A 20,881-nucleotide genomic window follows, 5' to 3' on the forward strand; every position below is an offset into this window, starting at 1 on the left:
GTGCCGACGTCTGTCAACACGCCGCGATGTGTGATGACGCATTGACATTGGAGAAATTTTCTGTTACAGTTATTACAAATTAATCTTCAGTTCCTGTGGCGTAGATCCCACAGCCATTTACTTTGAGCTAGTGCTTAGCTGCTTGTGAATTACAACCCAACGTACAGAATAGTGTTAAAAAAACCAAATACCCCTTAACGACAGTTTAATGTGATTGTTAGTCCCAAGCGGCGACGATGTCAGCCCCATGTTCGTACAACTTGTGTAACATCGCGTGCAGCTTAAACGTGTAGGTAGGGGAATAAAAACAGAGTACATAATGAGGCAGTTAACACCAGTTCTGTGAAGTGCAATAATTATCCGCGTCTCGTTCAGCGCAAAATGATTAAATTTTCCTTAAGATATAGCTCGAAGGACTCTCATGCTAAGGTATGAGCAAAGTTACCAATATTAATGAATGAGCAGATTGTTCACTTTGTGCCAAGGAGTTAATTTCTTTCATTTCATGACAGTCCCAGATGGACGTATGCCTGTATCTATGACACTAACGTGCTACTATGGGCAATAATATGCACATTTCTAGGACATAATTTCTTGGCAGATGTCACAGTACCATAGTTAAGAATTATTCATCTTTATACTTACATATTTACAAGAATTCTTGGCTTTTAAATTTAGAGTATACACAGACTCTACACTTATTCAGTTTTAATACTCAATTCTGACATATACTCAATTCTGACATCTGTTTACTGGAGTCATTTTATATGTACATAGTCTAATTTATGTAAACAGTTGAATCAGTGCTAAACTGCGAACTTTAATGGACCCATATAACTCATATTCTAAAAATAATTTATTCTCATAATTCTAGTGCCATCTATGATAATAACTAATGCTACAGCAATCTATAACTGAGTCGATCCTAACCAATTATCAAAGATATGAAAAGTAAGTGTAATTAATATTCACATTGTCGTTACCACGACACTTGTTCATGCAATTTGATTTTTAGCTATAATAATGATTAATTAAGAGTAAAAACCAAATGGTATTTACTAACTAAAACATGTTTCTTATTAATTCTTTGAATTTTGGTCATTCTGTATCTTTCTTAATTTTTATCTTAAATTTTATGTCACCACTAAATTTAGAATACAAAAACTTTTAATTTGGCGGAAAATATAGGGGAACACTACATTAAGATGATTTTGGGGGGGGGGGGGTGAATTTACATATATGAATTAACTGTGTTTCATATTTGTGAAGTTAATAATCTAGTTAGATAGAGAACATGTTTCATCATAATTAAGATTATTGCTCAATAAAGGTAGGCATCACAGTTTACATAAATGATATCAAATCATCTTAGATATAGTGCAGCCTATATCATTACTGAAGAATTATTTATCTGAATAAACATAAAATGTGCTAAAAAGTATTAACCATATTGCTCAATATACAAGTAGTACAATGCATAGCTCCCTTGATAGCGTGATGCGTAGGTGCATGCCCTCAGAACATGCCAGTCAACAGCAACACTGCGCATGACTAGCCATTGTGCATTGATGAAGTAAGGGGTGAAGGGGGTTGGGGGTGGCGCAGTTCACAAGCTATGCTTACGTAGGGTGACAAGCACATGAGGGCATCTGACGTTACTGCACATACCTAGCTTACTTCCTGACATTCGCTCGTCATAACAAAACTGCAGATAAGTGGGTGCAATTCCAGATAACAGCTAGTACTCACATATTTGAATGTCATGACGTATTGCTATATTCTTTCCTTAGCTGAACAACCAATTCTTTAGTCTTCCACAGATATTCAGTTTTCAGAGTATGGGTGTGGGATTTCACTGCAAAGTGGGACACACCAATGTGCACATTTGATTAAAGCCCCTTTTTCAAATTCATCATCAATTCTGCATTGAACTGTCCAGTGTCAAACATCACAGCAGTTACATTTCCAGTATACTGGTATGTCAACGTCGGAACGTGACTTTTACCAAGTACGTTGTATCATAAACTTATACTGCGGAGCAGATGTTGAATCTATAGCACAGAGTGAAATACGATAATTAATTGACGATTGTGTAACTTTACCAGTGGTTCTTGATGCTGTAGTCTTACAAAATTAATGCTCTTTCTCTCTTCTCTTGTCTACAGAAGTACGTATCAAAAGTTTCGAAATGTTTTGGTGTCTACAGTGACAACAATTTGAACGTAACGTTCTTCCTTTTTTGTTCTATTGTCTCGATATTTTGTTCTCTGTTTTCCTGAAGTTCAACTCTTTGACGTTGAATGGGATTCTTTCAAATGTCTTTCGTGATTAGACGCAGCATTTTGTTTGGAAGTAGCTCATACTGTGGACGAGCGATTTATACTCGTATTCTTTGCACATTTTCGTGCGGTTCAGAGTGTTTGTAATGCAGTTCGGTTGTCAGATGCATGGCATCAATTGCATCCTCAGTGGTAAGTGATCTGGGAGCAATACATCTTCTCTGCTTATGTTACAAAACACAACTAGCCGTCTGTTGCATGTTTCCCTTTCAGGTTTATATTACTCATGTAGGCTAATATTTTTTGCTTTATTGTTATTCTTGATTGTGTTCATGCCCTAGACCTACGGGCTGAAGTTTGACTAGCAGCACTACGTTGGTGGCGACCTGCCAACTGCATGGACAAACTATAGAACTTTAATTTTTTATTTAAAATTGTATAATACATATACTTTTATGCAATCATGAGATTGGTAGTTGTGCATTCAATGTATAAGGCAAAGTTCATTGTCATTCAAAACTCATAATTACACTCATCTATATTTAAAAATGTCAGAACTCTTTGCATACTTTGACATTCCATATGCAAAGCCATTAAATATCAGGTCTAAATAATGATGTTAAGAATCACCTTCTAAAACAATGATAGAGTGCGAAAGACTTCACAGTTATTGTATGAAGTACCCAAACAATACATATATATTTTGAATACTGTAGACCTTCTCAATATGCATCATTATAAATAAAAACAGGAGAATACCCATCTTATGCAAGCCCAGACTCATCAATTTTTCTATACCTACCTATACATGTATTGGCACTTTATGTGCAATATTCTGAGCTTATAACGAATAAAAATGTCATGATTTACATATTTCCTAAAATTTCCTTGTATCTCTCTTTGTTCGTTTAAACACACTAATCTCTAAAATTGCAAGACAAATTTTCATGAGGTTTCGCAGATAACTTGATTATAGCTTGGAGCGCGATACAGATTTTATTTCATCAAAATCGCATAGCAAGGGAAAAAGGTATCTTGATTTATATTTTTGTCTCAACCCATTTTAACTGTCTGTTTGAATACGCTAATTTCCAAAATTTCTAGATGAATAGTCTCTTTCATAGGGTTTTCAGAGGTAACTTGCCGATAACTTGGGGCTCCGTACAGGCTTTATTTCATGGAAATCGGATCATGGAAAAAAAGATATCATAAATGAAATTTCTAATCCTAGTGTTATTGTAAATGCGCAAGTAACTCTGTCCATTACGTTTTCATAGCCAACCCGTTGTACAAACAACAATGAAATATGGCATGAAGATAGCTTTAACGCTGAGGAAGAACATAGGCTCCTTTAGAAAATGTGAACTACAAGATACTTATTGATTTGAAGAATATTACGTGAACGTTTGAAAATAGTATTTATGCTTTTACTTCCCAGCTTTTTCGGACATTTGGAAATGCTTTTATGGGTTGAAATGTGCTACGTGATATTTTAGAGTAATTAATGCAATGCTTATACCCTCGTCAGTATGTTTACTTCATATATCTACACTATTTGATGCTTAATGTGTACTTTGTACAGTGAACAGCTACTTCAGTACAATGATGCATCGATGTACACTACTGCCCAAGACCCTCTCGGCGCACTACTTGGCAGCAACATTGAGCATACTGATGCATCGTGCGTTGGGACAACTTGCGATTAGGGCGTTTGGGGTGGTGGATAGGGGGGGGGGGTTGAATAATAGTTAGTATGTCATAAAAACATTCACAGCATAAAAATTCAGAACACCTCTGCTAACGTTAGAAGGCCCTTATGCCACAGTTATGTAAGCAGTGTTGCTTTACTCATCGCAGGAGTGAATAATGTACAGTACAGGTTCAGATTTTACCTATGTTCACAAAGCTTTACCTAATGATAGGTAGTTGAGACAAATACGTAACCTTTGAACACCATGGTCCCATCGATTTACAGAGGCTACAAATAACAGACATGTGGTTAGTACAAGGGCAATGCGGCAGTGGGTAATGGCTGTAAGCAGCCTCATTGCTGTCGGAAAGTTTTGAATACAAAGCCTAAGACAGCTGGTGCGATTATTTCAGAGGGAAACACAATTCGGCAGTGTGTTGTCACAAAATACACCAGCACCACATTTGAGGAAGTATTGGGAACAACAAGATTGTCTCAATGGCAAAGCTCTTCTATAATTTCTGAAGCAAACCCTGATTTTTTTGTAAGTACGGGTCAAACAGAATTTGTTATATCTGTCGTAAGAGTACCCTATCATTTCGAAGAGAGAAGTAGCTGTCGGCCAACCGAAATAAAGAAAACTATCATCATTTATTGGACAAAGATCTGTGACTTTACGTAAAATGGTGCCGTTTCTGTACATTATTGAGTCATGGGATAAGCAAAGCTAACCTCCTTATATGAAGGTCTGGTTGTCGATAAAATCGGAACGTCGACACTTTCATGAAAGGCAATTCCGCAAAGTGTACGCCGTTCTGTCCTCCTGTCCACCCTGCGACGTATACTTCCACTGGTAGGTGAAGAATTACGTTTGCCCATTACAGATCTGTCTGTTCTCATTGCACAACAAACGGAAATCACAGGCAGAAATGATGATATTAATAAAATATATGCTTGGATGCTTAATCAGTTTCAGATTCCAGATTACGAGAAAATAATTTGATATGAGAGTGCGAAGTATCTAGTGCTGTTAACGAGGTTGTTTTACTTAATATTATCAGCACTAAAGGATCATGACTGTGGCATATGTACCATTATGCGTTCCTCGTGGTGCTCTGAGTTTTTATGCCTTGAATGTTTTTGTGATCTGCATCACCCTGAGGGATGCAATGGCTCTCTCGAAATATGATGGTAAAATAACAACGTAAACAGTGAATTACCGGATTTACACGTTTTTAATTTCTTGTTCCTGTTTATTATGAAGTGTTATATAATATTAGTGACTATATACTGTACTCTTAGTAAGATCTGAAATACGTAATTCTGTTATCAGTAATTTCCCTGCAATTCTCATCCTCCTAAATATTATGATTTCCTTGATTTTACATACACCGTGACTGCAAAAGGAATAAGAAAACAACATACGACTGGACTGAACATGGAACACGGAAACTCGAAATTGTGCTGTTAGACATATACGCTGCCGCTTGGTTTAATGCTCTGTGTGCAAACATGAAACAGCATTAAAATTTAGACTGTCGTGTTATCGTAAACTCTTGAGCATTGGCACCGAAGGTAAACTATGTGTTTCTAGATATTCACCATACTTCCACCAAGTGAAGATTAGACTGTAACAGACAACGGCCTACGGTAGGTTCCGTTCGTTAGGCACGCTGGTTGGACATATGTGGAGACTGCAAGCGGTGTATTTTTCTGGTTCAGTAGCACGAATGTCAAACTAATCATCCTGTTACAGAACTGACAGTGGTATAGAATTGATGACTTTCTTATCCTTCTGTTGCATTTCAAACCGAGACTGCCCTGTCGGGTCATATCTAAACAATTTCGATGTTGACCCTAGTCCGAATAATTTTTTTCCAGTCTTCTCTACATATATAAAAGCCAATGTCCTTACTGACTAACCCTAATGGGATGAAAGATGGGATGAAGTGTTATTTGAGAACTGACGTTATTAAGCCTGTTTACAAGGTAGGCCTACGAAAACTGGTATTTGATTTCTTGGTCAATAATAAAGAAATATGTTTCAGCATTTTTGGATATTTAACCGCATGGGAGTAAAATAGTGCTGAAAGCTTTTCTCGAAAATATGTCATTATTAAAGTACTACTAAAGTATTATTAATGCTACACCTATGAACAATGGTATTTGATTTCTTGGTTACAAGGAAAAACAATACGTGTTTACGCGTATTTGAAAATTGAACTCTGTAAAGGTGACATAGGGAACGAGATTTTTTATGGAAATATTTTATTACGAAAGCATTTTGAAGTTAAACCTATGAAACTTTAAATGTGGCTTCTGAGTTAAAAAAAGTACGTGTTTCATGTTTTTGAAAATGCAACCCCTGTGATGGTGAAACGGCGGATAGAAGTTTTAAAGAAAATATTACATTATCCTGGAATTTTTGAAGCTAAGTCTTTGTTCTTTTGGGTTTGACTTCCCTGTTACAAATAAAACATACGCATGACACTGTCTTTAAAAACTCAACTCCTAAGGGGATGAAATAGTCAGACAGCCTTACTGAGTAGTCATCGCCCAGCCCAAACCGCTAAGGATGGAAACTTGAAGTTCGGAGAGGGAGTGGATCTTACAGGGTGGGCATCGTTTAAGAAGGGATTGTCCAAATTTTCACTCATTCGGGGGTGAAAAAGGGGATGAAAGGCTTTTTGAAAGTATGTTGCTATTAACGGAATTTTGAGACTAGAGCTACGAAACCTGGTATTTGGTATCTCAGTAACAAAAATAAATAGGTCTTTCATAATTCTTGTAATTTAAACTACTAAGGGATGAAAATAGTGAGTGAAAGCTTTTTTGGAAAAGAAGTAATTACTAAGGAACTACTGGAGGGGTTTTAATGCTAGATCTATAACAATTGGCATTTGACCTCGCGGGTAGAAAATAAATGCGTGTGTCAATGTTACTGGAAATTGAACCCGGAAAAGGGGTGCAATAGAAGACGAAAATGAAAAAAAAAAATATTTCGTTACATTAAGAAAAATTTTAAAGTTGGGTTTATGAGAATAGTATTTTCTCTGTTAGATATAAAGAAAAATTTGTTAGCGGATTAAAGTTGCTACGGAAATATCTACACAAAAACCGAAAACTCATGATTGACAAAGACTTGGCAGTCCAGCTACCAGAATCTCTTTTTGATCAGAAGTATATTTGGAAAGGATCATGCATGTATGGCCTTAATTAGCGTGAAAAACTTAGAAGGTATTCCAGTTTGTGAGTAACATAAAAATTAGATTAAATAATAACAGAAAACAACAATCTCGACAGGCCATACAGTCTACGCGAAAGGAGTGTTGGACATTAAGACAGTAGTGGTATAATTGCGTTGCTTAGTAAGATCGCATGCTGAATTGCACCAGGAGTGTGATGACGATAGTGTTGGGTGGCGGACCATTCCAACCACGATCTCGAGTTCTCAAATTGAATGTTGAAATTGACTGGAGGAGGTATTCAGTGACCAGTGTTTGGCCTTTTTTACCTGTGTGTAGACGATTTCAAAACTTCAATACTTGCTGAAGTAATGATTTTGGCCTGATCTCGAAATGTTTAATTTATTTCATGAACCACATTTCATATTAAGTCGTTACTATACCAATCTTCAACTTTTCGAGTAATTCGACGGTGATGTAGAGAGTGAGGTGTCTAGTGTCCAAGTGTATTTGTCTGACTGGTTTTGCCCTAATTATGAGACCCTCAACATATATGTTAAGTAAGAGCGAATGAGCAGTTGTATCCGGAGACTACGTGATGTAATGACAACCGATTTTACCTAAAAGCATCGTCAAGCCTTTCCAATAATCTCTAAGACGAAACGAAATGACAAATACCTTTGTGCACCAAGTCAGGTTCGCCCACAAGCGCCGTAATATTTAACATGGCAGTCTGTTTTAACAATTGTTGTTGTGGTCTTCAGTCCAGAGACTGGTTTGATGCAGCTATCCATGCTACACTTCCTGTGGAAGCCTCTTCATCTCCTAATAATTACTGTAACCTACATCCTTCTGAATCTACTTAGCGTATTCACCTCTGGCCCTCGCCCGCTTCCATCCAGTACTAAACTGGTGATCGCTTGATGCCTCAGAATGTGTCCTACCAACCGATCCCTTCTTTTAGTTAAGATGTGTCGCAAATTCCTCTGCTCCCCAGTTGTATTCACTACCTCCTCATTAGTTACGTGATCTACCCATCTAATCTTCAGCATTTTTCTGTAGCATCACATTTCGAAATCTTCTATTCTCTTCCTCTCTAAACTAGTTATCATCCATGTTTCACATACATACATGGCTACACTCCATACTAATACTTTCAGAAAAGACTTCCTGACATTTAAATCTATACTCGATGTTAACCAATTTTTCTTCTTCAGAAACGCTTTCCTTGCAATTGCCAGTCTACATTTTATATCCTCTCTACTTCGACCATCATCAGTTATTTTGCTCCCCAAATAGCAAAACTCCTTTACTACTTTAAGTGTCTCATTTCCTAATCTAATTCCCTCAGCATCACCTGATTTAATTCATTCCATTATCCTCGTTTTGCTTTTGTTGATGTTCGTCTTATATTCTCCTATCAAGGCACTGTCTATTCCGTTCAGCTGCTCTTCCAGATCCTTTGCTGTCTCTGACATAATTAGAATGTCGGTGGCAATCGTCAAAGTTATTATTTCTTTTCCCTGGGTTTTAATTCCTACACCAAATTTTTCTTTCGTGCATCTCGACTCTTACAACTACCATCTGGTTTCTGTACAAACTGTAAATTGCCCTTCGCTCCCTATATTTTTCTCCTGCCACCCTCAGAATTTGAATGAGAGTATACCAGTCAACATTTGTCAAAATCTTTCTCTCAGTCTACAAATGCTAGAGACGTAGGTTTGCCTTTCCTTTATCTATACTTTAGGATAAGTCATAGGGTCAGTATTGCCTCGCCTGTTCCAACATTTCTACGGAATCCAAACTGATCTTCCCTGAGGTCGAATTCCTCTAGTGTTGCCATCCGTCTGTAAAGAATTCGCGTTAGTATTTTGCAACCGTAACTTTTTAAATTGACAGTTCGGTAATTTTTACAGTTGTCAGTACCTGTTTTATTTGTGATTGGAATTATTATATTCTTCTTGAAGTCTGAGGGTATTTTGCCTGTCTTATACATCTTGCTCACCAGATGGAAGAATTTTGTCATGGCTGGCTCTCCCAAGGTTATCAGTCGTTCCAATGGAATGTTGTCTATTCCTGAGGGTCTTGTTTCGACTTAGATCTTTCAATGTTCTGACAAATTCTTCACGCAGTATCACATCTCTCAATTCATCTTCATCTGTGTTAACAGTTACATTTCTAGAATTTTCATGTGAATGTTGTAATAGCTTGGAGGCGTCGCCTGTGTGAAACAAACAAGAAAGAAACTATGACCAAATTGTGGCAACTACAAAGTACTACACAGTTCATGGATTACCTAGGGTAATCTTTTCTTGCTGTTGTAAGAGAACTGAAAAATTTATTCATGAGGCGCTTTTGTCTTTTGTTGAGAAAGCATCACCAATACTTATACTGCAGGCATTAAGAGTAGACAATACACTCCGTCTGTATGGTTTCTGTAGAATGAATGACCGTTTAGCTTAAGAATTACATAATCGAGATTTTAATTCTCAGAAGTTTTCATTCCTTGTTTCATGTTCTTATTACAACTGATCCGTCTTTCATGTTATCAGAAGCTGAAATAAAAACTAAACTGCGATAATTTCCTTGATTAATTTTCATCGTTGCTTTTCATTCCTATTTTTCAGTCATCGCCAAAGATTTCCTTGCACGATTTGCTTTTCTGATGTGAAACTTTGTTATTTACAGGTTGTGAAATTTATTTATATATGTGTACCTTTTGTAATATCTGTTACGTGGTCTATTTAGTTGTGTATTATGTGATGCAGCTGATGATAATGAAAGCATGCATTCGCATAACTGTTTTCAGGCATATACTATTGAAATGTATGTTATTTGCTCATAATGTTAATAGCATCTGGTGATGCTGAAAAAGCGAATTGCATCCGGTGAATTGATTTACAGTTTGCTGTTCGCTTAACGCAGAAAAACCAAAACAACTACAAGAGCTACTGAAGAGGAGAGCAGCACAAATAATTTCCCCTACTCTCTATTTATAACGTGCGAGTCGCAGTCAGCGCATCTGGATATTATTTGTAACTATGTTGTAGGCCTAAGTCATAGGTGCAGAGGTGCAAACGATTCTCACTGAATAAATATTTCTGCTTCCAGTCAACGTGGTCGCAGCCGGTGTTGCTATAACTTTCAAACATGGGCACAAGAAACACGTAGGATGAGCAAATCTATTCTTCCTGTCGCTAGTCTAAAGGAGAGTCGCAACTGCGTCTTAGCCTGCCCGTTTGTGACAAATTGAGATACTCCGGTTCATTAAAGGAAGATTCTTTTGATGATGTTATTTCGATAAGTTGAAATTCATTTGCATTAGTACAGAGCGTACCAAGTACTGTTATTTCGTTATTTTATGAATGGAACAAATAAATATAAGAGAAAATAATCAGCAGCAATACAGTCTCCACGTTATCTAAAACAGTATGAAAATGCTTGGATTGTTGGCCGACTTCAAGCCTGTAGACAATATGTAAGTAAACTTCTTCTTTTTGCGCATAATGATGCATCGCATCAGAGACAGGAGTTCGGCATAACGATATGACGTAGGATCTAGCGGACTCTGCCATATACTATACCTAAGAAAAGGTGGGTGTTGGTACGCTATGCTATATAACGGCATATTAAGACTCCAAGGAGCGTTAAAAACTGCTTGGAGGAAGCATACACGATGTAAATTTTCTTTGGGGAGGGTTTTCAGCATGCATCGAAAGTATGGAGTGAATCGACCTGTCTGGAACTGTATTTGCATTTGGGTAAGTTCGAGAAGCAGTGGAAAATGATACAATACAATTTTAGGATAACGATTGTGTGAAAAGAATAGGATCACTTTGAAAGACTTACTGAAGATTTAGCGGCACCTATGATGCCTTTCATAATCTTTATTTTGCATTTGTAAAGGAAAATGTCTCCGGGGAACTTACTATTGATGTACCGCAAATGTGAACCAATGTCCACACTCGGCAAACGATTTAGTCCTCTACTTCTGAGGTGTCACTGACGTTATAAACTGTCCTTCCATCTTTGAGGGGTAAACGATACTGCATAGCAGTGACAGTAACTTTTTGTAATAAGTATTTTTATCTATGCACAAGTTATTTCTGAAGGCATGAAGTGTGAAACAGTAAAGTGTGGAGCCTTATAGCAGTTTTTGAAATTTACTCTTGTGCCAATGTGAGCGTCATATATCAAAATATATCAAATTTTGAAACCATGAAGTTTATTTGACTAACATCCACTGTTTAAAATCTTCATGTTAAGTGAAAAACACTGCCGCAGTTGTATGTTTACATAATATAAAAAAACCGACCGATTTTGTGACGTTAGTTATATCACCAGGCGGAGCCAACTACAGCATGATACTAGAGTACAATTGGTATTAAACTTTTCCCGCGATTCCTAGAACGGTCTGCGGTCAGCCTAGGCACTGCCTTGTCCTCCAGCAGTCGGATCCACTAGAACATGGTTCCGGCTACTGGCTCCCCTTGGAAATTTGTGGTAAGGTCTTATGGGACCAAGCTGCTGTGGTCATCGGTTCCTAAGCCCACTCACTACTGAAGATAACTTAAACTAACTTACGCTAAGGACGACACAAACACCCACGCCCAAGGGAGGACTCGAACCTCCAACGGGCGGAGCGGTGCGAAACGTGACAAGACACCCCTGACAGCGCTGCTACCACGTACGGCACTGGTTCCCTTTTGCATTAGTTTACAGTGGGCTGCACCATGAGTTTTAGAACTGAGTGAAATTCTAAGGATCGGGAAAAAAGTTTAATACCAGTTGCGCCCCACTATCATTTAGTAATTGACTTCAGCTGATGATGTAACTAACGTGGCAAAACCCGTCGGGCTTTTTAAATGAAGTAACTATACAGCTGCATCAGCGTTTCTCACTCAACACAAAGTACAAACAGTACTTCTACTTATTATACACTACAGTTTTGTGCTAGTATGTCACTATATTCGAAATAAAACATGCTGCAGTTTGATGACTAAGTTGTACGCAATGTAGCTGCATTAACAGCTATCGCATAGTTTTTAAGTAACTGTGGGTACAATAAACGAACTATTAGCAACTAAAACTTTCAGAAGTTTTCCAGTAATGGTTCTCTTCTCCAAACACCATTTTAGGTGCTAAGATCACAATATTTTTTCATAATTTTTTTAGTAATGTTTCACTTCACCAAACAGTGTTTTAGATGCTGATATGGTAATGCGTCATGTTCTACTCTAGAAAAATATAACTAATAATATGGACTGGCCGACATGGATATTCATTGCTTCTAATTTTAGGCCTACTTGAGATTATATTCCAACAACATTTCCCCTTGCCTACATGATAAACATTGTCGAAATAGCGATTGAGGTAGAATGGCTACAAATATTAACCGTATTGTTACCAACTGTCAATAATTTCTATTGCACACGTATAGCAAGAAAGACGGACGTAGGGGTGGGAGGTGGAGTATTGTGGGAAAGGGTAGCGTTGTGGATGCGGGCGTGGGTGAGGATAGGAGCGTGATTTATGAGAGTGGTCACGTGTGAGGTCATGCCTTTACCCGATGTGTAGACAACTCGAATGTCAAAGGTCAAATCTGATTTAGGGTACCCGTTCCTCTCACCCCATTATCCGCAATCGCCAGTGCATTCCGACCCACGCCCAATTTGGTTCACTCCTTACTTTCGGTGTGTACCGGCAAAATTCTGAGATATGTACCTTGTGTAAGATTACTCGCAATCACGTACTAGCCTAATCGTTTGTTCCTTAAAAACTCCTTACATACTACTTCTCAGGTGAAGTTATGCGGCGTGTATCTTGATCGGCAGGTTTTACTTACATGTGTCAACGACGCAGTTAAATACTTTTACTGTGGCAAAACGCGGCCTCGGCGTACTGTTAATACACGGTGCTAACATTTCACAGCAAAAAATAACAACAACTGGAAAGGTTTACAAACTCTTAGCCACACAACCACAACCTGTTCGCTCTTCTCAAGACATCGACTCTCTACAGCTTAGAAACAGTTAGTGCTACGCAACAGCTTATGACGTTTATGTAGCAACAACAACAACACCGCCAGCAGCTTGTGTTGTTTTATTCAATTGCAGCCTGATTCGGTGATATAATGACAATCTTCAGGCTCCTAGATGGATGCATAGGAGATGTCATTACTACACTACTCGTTCACTGAATTTTGATGAACCAGTTTACATTGTGTATGGTTATGTGAATATGCTAGTAATAAAACTGTAAAAGAGGGCAGCTTCTAATGATATACAACTGTTACAAACTGTAACAGCTGCTAAAAATCAAATAACCTACTGCACTACTCAGCAAGAACAATTCATACATGTTAGTGAAAAGTGTGCACAGGTTTACTTCATAGGATCTAAAATCCTACTAGGCTAAAATAACCTTATGAGAAAAAATAATTCATTTGAGGTAATACATATGAAACTGATAAAATGCTGTGGTGTATAATGTGTCAGCTTCAATGGGTGGGATATAAACTTATAATCAGCTCTGTATTGTAAAAATACTTAAAAATGAGCCGCGTGGTGAAAGTCTATTTCTATAATGTAGAGAAAATGTTTCTGATGCAATATATAGGGAGTGATCAAAAAGTCCCGATTGGGAGGCGTTAATAGTAACAAGACAAAAGCGTAAAATTTATTCCTTCCCAAAATTATTCAGAGCAAACACATGCACCCACTGTGTCACATATGATACAACGATTAACACTAGAGGACAAATAATAGCAGATGAGGCACTTGCATAGAGTAGGCTACAACCTCACATTAAAAATAATATACAGCGAAAGTAGTAAAACTGAAACTCACTGTAAATAGCCTATCCTTGTGGGGCAGATATGTATAAAATTTAATAGGTTAAACATGGCTAACTCTATGACATTCCGTGTACTACGCCCAACTTAGCAGATATGCGTACCAGATCTGGACTCTTACACACATGGCGTATCATAACAGTGGGACGATTTTAGTAACTAGACAACAAAACACAAATTATACATAAGTCCTCAACGAGACTTTAGTGGCCATAATTATTTTAGGCGAATGTTAAGAAAAATACTTTACGTCTTAATCAGTCTTTACTGGGTCTCACCTTGTATTATTCTGATTCTCCTCTGTAACAGTAACTGCGACCTATTAAAGGCGTAAATAAGCGAGTCAGTCTGGAGCGAATGCTTGTCTGAAACATATAAAGCATGTCACAACATAACACGTGGCAGTAACAAATGGCAGCATGAACGTCAGCACAACCGCCCCAATGCAGCCAACACGACATATGCACATTACTCACAATGGATCGGACACATAAAGGAACAAAAATCCCTTCACCTCTTAAACATAGGGCGCTCACGCTTTCTAAGGTGAACGTCACCATACCGGTGACAAAAACAGCAGAAACATTCAGCGTCTGAGAAATTAAAACTGGAACAATACAACAACATAATCATGCCCTCAGACGTAGGTCGTACACTAAGAAAGACATAGTACCTGCACATACCTTACTTTTGTGGTGAGTCTGGTTGCTGCACGTCAACCCAAGTAATAGTATGGAGTAAGGCTCCCAACGTGTCAGAACCTAAGATCATGCCATAGTCATACACTTCCATCGCAGGGTGTGCTAACATCTGTCGGAATCAAGTGGGAAAATGCACGTTGTATACAATGTTATTGATATGTTATGAAAGACGATTGTACGTAATTTTACGACTTTGGCCACAAACAGCCACCTTCGTTTGATGTTCAGCAATAAAATTGTCAGTTGTAGTCCAAAATGTTCGTTTTGTAATGTTAATAATAAAGCTGGTAAAGAGACTTTCCGCATGCACGTACTTTATTAATATACTTTGAGACTGTTATTAGTAAACATGAGAAATTTGTTTGCAATCCTCCGTTTTTACCACGCGCGAACGCTCTCTCTTGATGCGTTCACTTGAGATTGTAACCCAACTTCCTCATCTCTGTGTTGGAGCGCCCGTTGTTGCAACTTCTGACCGGTTGGCCGTCCGATCCGACTCCTCTACTCTATCTAAAAGCAGAATCTGCGCGATATTTGATGCACATTCCCCTCTAATGATATGACCAGAAAAATCACAATGCTAAATTGCGCATTTTGTTGTCCTTGGATTTCGTTCAGAAAGGACAGAAGTAATGAATCAAGGAAGTAACATGAGGGCTTGAAGCTCCTTTGATGAGGGGGCTAGAGATGGACCACGACGAGGAACTTCTTTAAGGGTTAATGAAAGCTAGGGAGACCATATTATGGATGAGGAGACAGGGAAGTGAACCGTTATTTTCCCGAATACGTTTCCTTTGTGCTAGTAGTTGTGCGTTCTCAGCCGGACGGAGTGGCCGAGCGGTTCTAGGCGCAACAGCCTGGAACCGCGCGACCGCTACAACCGCAGGTTCGAATCCTGCCTAGGGCATGGATGCGTGTGATGTCCTTACGTTAGTTAGGTTTAAGTAGTTCTAAGTTATAGGGGAGTGATGACCTTAGAAGTGAAGTCCCATAGTGCTCAAAGCCATTTGAACCATTTTTTTTTTTTTTTTTTTTTTTGCGTTCTCGCTCGGTGTGATACACACGGAGTCGCTTCAGAACAATGTGTGGCTCTCCATTCTATGTGTGGGTAACATGTAACACAGATTAGCGTTATCTTTCTTCTGTTTGGGGAATCCATACGTCACATGGTTTTATCTGACATTTGACTGAGTTTCCATCAGCATACTGACATCTTATTTTCATTACAGCCTCTGTAGAACTCCGGGTACCTCCTTTAAGGATTATGCTTCTCCCAGAATCTCTTCATCATTTCTCTCCTATCCCCTCAATCTTTTTCCGAGATTTTTCGTAGATGCTTTCCTGCCTGCTCCACTGGTGAGTCTTTATTCATTTCTTGTATCCTTCTCTGTCTTTTAAGGGTGGTATTTTTGTCGGTGTGTACTAGATTCTACAAGTATCTTTCCCTTCCCCTTTGATCTTCAGTTCAACAATCCACTTCGTATCTGCCTTTCCTCTTGCTCTGCCAGTTGCGGTTCTCCAGTTTTCTTTCCCTTCCACCTTAACCCCAGTTACATAAGCCTCTTGCTTCCGGTCTCTGCTCCTGTTCTCCTCATTGTTTCCCACACTATTTTAGTTTGACATTCTATTCATATTCATGCTGGTAACATGCCAGCGACTTTACCCTTTCCAAAGTGATTTCTTGTGATGATGAATTCATGCTCCGTTAGAGATCATCTCGAGGTCTTTATATCTCTCACCGCATCAATATTTTCCCTGATGTCTTTCTTTCTTTTCTAGTCGTTCGGCACCATATCATCCTAGCGATATCGTCGCAGCCTCATACAGTAGTTTATTAAGCACTGTTATCTTGTAGTGTTTGATATATGCTTCTGTAGATATAATCTTTTATTGTGTACATCTCTAATCACACATAAGGATCATTTTATTTTCTTCATTCTTTGCCTCATTTCTCCTGTTTATTCATGTTACATATTCCCTCAAGTATTTCATTTTCTCCACTTTTTACACAGTACTTTCTGTTATTTTCCATTTCCCAGTGGTACAAAATGTCTTCGTATTGTTGCAGGTGATCCTCAGTCGGATCAATTTGGCAAACTTTCTTAGTTTGTGGAGTTCTGTCTTTGTGCCTTCTTCTGTCACGCTATCACTATGTCATCTGAAAAGGCTAGCAAAGTCACTTTATCGCTGTTGTACTCCTTTTTCTCACGATGTATCTTTAGTAATCGCAATTTCTCGTTTATTGCTTTCCTTTGTGTGATCACATTGTCCTCATCCCTTTTTGAAATCGTCCTTGATTTTTTCGGTTGGGCTCCTCTCAATCTTACCCTTGCATTTGTGTGTGTCAGAATTCCTATTACCAGCTCTCACGTAGTTCCGTCTAGTTCTCCGTTCTTCAGGATTATTCCAACAGTCCGTCTGTCAATGCCTCTCTGTAATATACAGAAGTTACTAACCAACTTTTTGTTCTGTAAGACCCTGTTGATAAGTTGATTCACTGGAAGTATCTGTTATATGCATCCTCTTTGTATCCTAAATCCCGCTTCATAGTCTCCCTCTTTACTTTCTATTCATTCGTCTACTCACGTCAGGAGTTTCCACAAGATCTTGTAGCGACCTTTTCTACCGATTTTTGAATATAATTTGTTGTATCCCTCTTGTTCCCTTTTGAGCTGTTGGTACTATGATCGTGTACTTTTACTCTTCTCGTAAGTCTATATCTGACATACAATCTTGTTCATGTTATCTACCACCTTTTCGCCTTCGCACTTTATCATCTCTGTTCCTGTTGCCTTATTAGTCAGAAGGTTGCTTATGGCCTGAGTGTAACATACTGATATACACAATAAACAGATTTAGTAATTAGTCATCACAGGGGTGAATGTCGGTAGCGTTGCGAACTAATTGCAAGGTGTACTGTATTTGTTGTGAGTACTGTGTTGCGAATTGTACCTGATGTCTGTACCATTTGCTACTGCATAGAAATTTATTTGTTAAATTTAAAATATGGTTCAACTGGCCCTAAGCACAATCGGATAAAACAGCTGAGGTCATCAGTCCCCTAAATGTAGAACTACTTAAACCTAACTAACCTAAGGACATCACACACATCCATGGCCGAGGCAGGATTCGAACCTGCGACCGTAGCAACCGCGTGGTTCCAGACTGAATCATCTAGAACCGCTCGGCCACCGCGGCTGGCTGTTAATTTTAGTTATAGTGACCGTTTGGAAGGATTACCGATATTTACCTCGTTAGAATCAGGGACCTTAAGCATTAAAATTTGCAAATGGTTCAGCCTGTGTCACTATTCTTTTTGAGAAAGAATAATTATTTAGACCTCGTTCCCCAGTGGTTGCACCAAACCTATGACACAAACACCTGCGCCCTCAATATTCGTATACAGATTGAAAAGTATTTAAACCGACAAAACAAAATTGTAAACCGAATAACTCTGGGAGGTTGTAGGGGACTTCAAAATAAATGTTTTTCCCTAATGTCATTTTTTCGTATGAGGATTATTTAAGCCGGTGGAGGCCGTATTACGCTCTTCAGTTGTTAGAGGCCGTATTACAATCTTCAGTTGTTAGAGGGCGTATTACGCTCTTCAGTTGTAGGCAACTGCTGTCCACCAGTGTAGTAGTGTATTGTCTCTGTTTACTAAACGTGCGATACACCTGTAGTGAGTACACTGATGTGGTTGGTGCGTACTACGTAGCGCACCACAACGGACGAGCTGCACAGCGGATTTATCAACAATATCCTAATCGCCGTATCCCGCATCATACGAACTTTCATGCTGTGTACCAACGTCTACGTGAGACCGGGTCATTTAGCAGATTACCAGGACAGGGACGCCGTCGCACGGTAAGAACGCTGCAATTTGATGAAGCTGCCTTGCAGCATGTGGAGTGGGATCCTTCAGTCAGCACTCGTGCAATTGCACGTAACATGGGGACGAGCAGACGAATGTAAGAACAGTCCTTCGAGAGAAATTTTTACATACATTTCACTTACAGCGTGTCCACAACCTGGAACCAGTTGATTATCCACCCAGACCACAGTTTTAGCTGTGGTACCTGGAACAGTGTGAAATGCATCCTACATTTCAATCCTCTGTGTTGTTTACCGATGAAGCAACGTTCGGGCGTGTTTGGAGTGAGGATAACCCACATGCCACAGTTACTAGCGCTCATCAAGTGCAATTCTTCATTAATTTGTGGGTCGGTGTTGTTGGGGACTGTTTAATTGGATCATATCTGCTACCTAGGCCATTAAATGATATGAACTATTACAATTTTTTCGCCAGAGCATTGCCAGAATTGCTGGAAGACATCTTGCTCCCTACAAGACAACGCATGTGGTTCCAACATCACGGGGCGCTGGCACATTTTAGTCGTTGTGTGCGTCGATTCCTGGACCGACGGTTCCCAGAAACGTGGATTGGCAGAAGCGGTCCTGTACTGTGGCCTGCTCGATCCCCAGATACGTCCCCTCTGGACATTTTTTGTGTGGGGAGTGATGCTCAACCTCGTTTACGCAACTCCTGTAGCATCAGAAGAGGTTCTGGTTTCCCGGATAGTAGCAGCAGCATGAACAATTCAGGATACTCCTGGGGTTTTTTGCCCGTGTCAGGGACAACATGATCCGATGGTGTAACCTTTGTTTACGTGTCAATGGAGGCATTTTTGAAAATCTACTGTAATTGAAATTGGATTGTATTAATGTGTTGTCTCTCGATCATAAAAAAATGGAAAAGTGTTTGTAGGTTTAATTAATTTGCCACCAGAAAAATCTTCCTCTACCGGTTTAAATACTCCTCATAAGAAAAAATGATATGAGGTAAAAATATTTGTTCTGATGTAATATTCTGCCGCTAAATAGCTCACTGGGTTAGTGTCAGACAAGAAATATAAATGCTAGTACCTCAGTAGCCAGTTCTACCTAGGACTTTTTCTCACTTATAGCTTTGCCAATCTCTGCGTGTATGTCGAAAAAGTCAAACTCCGCCATGCTTTGGAGTCCACATTTCATCTAATGGCAAAGTCGTGGAAAGCCTGGGGAATACCACACCTACATCTACATCTACATCTACATTTATACCCCGCAAGCCACCCAACGGTGTGTGGCGGAGGGCACTTTACGTGCCACTATAATTACCTCCCTTTTCTGTTCCAGTCGCGTATGGTTCGCGGGAAGAACGACTTTCTGAAAGCCTCCGTACGCGCTCGAATCTCTCTAATTTTACATTCGTGATCTCCTCGGGAGGTATAAGGAGGGGGAAGCAATATATTCGATACCTCATCCAGAAACGCACACTTTCGAAACCTGGACAGCAAGCTACACCGCCATGCAGAGCGCCTCTCTTGCAGAGTCTGCCACTTGAGTTTGCTAAACATTTCCGTAACGCTATCACGGTTACCAAATAACCCTGTGACGAAGCGCACCGCTCTTCTTTGGATCTTCTCTATCTCTTCCGCCAACCCGATCTGGTACGGATCCCACACTGATGAGCAATACTCAAGTATAGGTCGAACGAGTGTTTTGTAAGCCAACTCCTTTGTTGATGGACTACATTTTCTAACGACTCTCCCAATGAATCGCAACCTGGTACCCGCCTTACAAACAATTAATTTTATATGATCATTCCACATCAAATCTTTCCGGACGCATACTCCCAGATATTTTACAGAAGTAATTGCTACCAGTGTTTGTTCCGCTATCATGTAATCATACAATAAAGGATCCTTCTTTCTATGTATTCGCAATACATTACATTTGTCTCTGTTAAGGGTCAGTTGCCACTCCCTGCACCAAGTGCCTATCCGCTGCAGATCTTCCTGCATTTCGCTACAATTTTCTAATGCTGCAACTTCTCTGTATACTACAGCATCATCCGCGAAAAGCCGCATGGAACCTCCGACGCTATCTACTAGGTCATTTATATATATTGTGAAAAGTAATGGTCCCATAATACAAACTTGTGGCACGCCAGAGGTTACTTTAACGTCTGTAGACCTCTCTCCATTGATAACAACATGCTGTGTTCTGTTTGCTAAAAACTCTTCAATCCAGCCACACAGCTGGTCTGATATTCCGTAGCCTCTTACTTTGTTTATCAGGCGACAGTGCGGAGCTGTATCGAACGCCTTCCGGAAGTCAAGGAAAATAGC

At 39.2% G+C, this 20,881-nt stretch overlaps 1 protein-coding gene across 1 annotated transcript in view; it reads left to right on the plus strand.

Annotated features, from left to right (window-relative positions):
* Nucleotides 1-20,881, plus strand: part of LOC126188807 (zwei Ig domain protein zig-8-like) — a 475,470-nt gene that overhangs the window by 333,242 nt on the left and 121,347 nt on the right. The gene's annotated exons all lie outside the window — the stretch shown is intronic.

The sequence above is a fragment of the Schistocerca cancellata genome, chromosome 5, assembly GCF_023864275.1.
Source record: "Schistocerca cancellata isolate TAMUIC-IGC-003103 chromosome 5, iqSchCanc2.1, whole genome shotgun sequence".
NCBI lineage: Eukaryota > Metazoa > Arthropoda > Insecta > Orthoptera > Acrididae > Schistocerca > Schistocerca cancellata.